The 2,500-nt window shown below is 42.6% G+C and overlaps 1 protein-coding gene across 1 annotated transcript in view; it reads left to right on the forward strand.

Annotated features, from left to right (window-relative positions):
• Positions 1-2,500, forward strand: part of LOC109878051 (forkhead box protein P4) — a 30,626-nt gene that overhangs the window by 26,286 nt on the left and 1,840 nt on the right. Inside the window, exon 10 of the mRNA XM_031817017.1 lies at positions 1-2,500. This exon is cut by the window's left edge and continues 2,126 nt beyond it; it is cut by the window's right edge and continues 1,840 nt beyond it. The gene's annotated coding sequence lies outside the window, so the exon portion shown is untranslated.

Here is a 2,500-nt window from a genome sequence, read left to right on the forward strand (position 1 = left end):
TTTTGTTACAGGTAACCAAAGAAATGTGTAGAAAACCAAAAACCCTGTAGTTTATTTTTCCCCTTTTTGAGTTTTTCCTCTAAAGAACTGGCCAAAAGACAACCAACACCTGAAATCTAAGTTATCATTGTATTATCGTAACTCTTGCGTTGAATTTGTTCATGACAGTACTGACCATTCCAAAAACCAAAGTATAAAATGCAAAATAGAATTTGGTGATGTTAAAAGCTTTTTACATACGTGTTAACTGGTGCGAATGATGACTAACGTTAGGTATGCTATGGTAGAAGGCCAAAAACAGTATTAACAAACAGCCTCTTGCAGTTCCTTCGATAAAGAAAGAAAGCGCTTAGGATTTAAATGTGTATCTCTCCATGCTCAGGCTACATGTGTTTCAAACACAACCCTAAGAGAGGCTCCGCTGTGGGCAGGCCTAAGATGGGCTTTACAGTTAAAGATGGCACATCATTATCTTACCCTCATAAGGCACTTGAACACAACATTTATATCCCTTTATGTGACACTAGAAGCCAGCAAAAAACTAACTGTGGGCTGTTGTCAGTTGTCCATTAACCGGGATACCGGGCCCAAAAAATACATTGTTATTGCACTGCAATAATGCATGTTTGGATTCATTTCCTCAACCAAAACAATGCTTTCATTGTGAAACTCAACACTATAAATTCAAACAACCCTTCGTGCTATGCAGCAGAATGTTACCTTCTTGACCCGGGTACCAGTTAGACTGAATAACAAATGGTTTAGCGGGGAACTGTTTAGCGGTGAACGGTTTAGCGGTGAACGGTTTAGCGGGGAACGGTTTAGCGGGGACCGGTTTAGCGGTGAACGGTTTAGTGGTGAACGGTTTAGCGGGGAACGGTTTAGCGGGGAACGGTTTAGCGGTGAACGGTTTAGCGGTGAACGGTTTAGCGGGGAACGGTTTAGCGGGGAACGGTTTAGCCGTGAACTGTTTACTTACTGTACCTTCTGTGCTGCTCACCTACAGTATACTCTAGCAGACACAACAGTTTAACAAATACCAAAAAGGACAAGTGTTATTATAATACATAGGAACAATGATAATTGTTCACTCCTATATTGTCTTCATGCTCTCACATTACTATAGAAACACATTCATATCCCCAGTCTCAGATGTGCTGTGAGTAGTTGTGATAAAGACAGTTTGAAGCTGGCTGTCATCCCAAACATCACATCAATGGACAGGGAGGGAGGGCTATTCAGAACAGAAATACCATTATGACTACTTGTGATATTTACAGCAAAGAGGGAACAACTAACAAACGACAAAATCATGCATATGTAAAAGGAACACGCCAAGGGACATGCAACTTATGTATTTTTTTCTAAAACAACATTCGGGCAAGAGTTTTGTCAAATCAACTCTTCACTTCAAACCATTTGCTTTCTTTTTTAAATAGAGGAGTCTTTGTATTAACTTCCTGTGTAAAACAGCACTGTCTCCTGTCTAAGTAGGGTTATGATGCTTCACGTCATCAGATTGATTTATAACAAACAAAGTAGGAGAGGGACACCTTGAAACGAGAGTAAAAACCAAAAATAACACTACCTCCTTTTCAAAATGGTTCACACAATAAAAGCAAATGGGAGACTGGAGACCCTAAATATTTCAGTTTTTTCCCCATTCTTCCTCAATAACAATAGTGAAATATACCAAAACACAGCTTACTGTTACTACACATTTTGTGGGTCTGAAAAAGCTTGTCTGTCTATCTGGACTCCAAATTCACGAGCGTGAGCGCAAAAACAAAGAGACGTTACAACAACGTTGCATCCCGTTAAAGATGACTACCTCTCCTAAAACCACAGAGAACCGGTGCGTTCTCCTAAGAGTGAAGAGTGAAGTGGTTTAAAAGGTCTACTCTCAGCTGGGTATTATTGGCTGTCTCTGTGCTTTCATTAGCATATGGCTCCGTGAACAGCCTCTTAATTGGGTGCTCTAATTGTATGCACGCATATTGATGAGCAGGCATTGCCAGCAGCCAATGATAGTCCGGTCGTTAGTGGCGATTCAATGGGGCAGGAAGCTGATTGTCAGGAGGGAGGAGGGGCAGAATATATCAGTGCCCGGCACCCGCCAGTGGGCCACACACACACTAGTGCCCGCCACACGCCAGCGGCCCACACTTCATATTAATGCAGAAAACGGCTGTAAGATGGCAGCGATAAAAGACACACTCTGTGTTCAGTCCAAAGGGCCCTGAGTACCAGTCAGAGCTGGGAATATAATCCCTGTGACATGGAGCTGTCCCCTCATGGTGAATAGTGGCCGCTGTCACTAGGAGCCGGGCCCCTGGTGGCCCCTGTGGTTCAGACAGCTGAGGAGACTCTGAGTAACTAAAGATACTATCCAAAGACAAACACAGAGCTTACTGTACACTGTACACCCTCAATCGCCACTCGCTGGGAGAAGGGCAATAATAACACACACTTACAAAGGAATTTATCATTACTACTATTA

This window comes from Oncorhynchus kisutch, linkage group LG1 (genome assembly GCF_002021735.2).
Source record: "Oncorhynchus kisutch isolate 150728-3 linkage group LG1, Okis_V2, whole genome shotgun sequence".
Classification (NCBI taxonomy): Eukaryota; Metazoa; Chordata; class Actinopteri; order Salmoniformes; family Salmonidae; genus Oncorhynchus; species Oncorhynchus kisutch.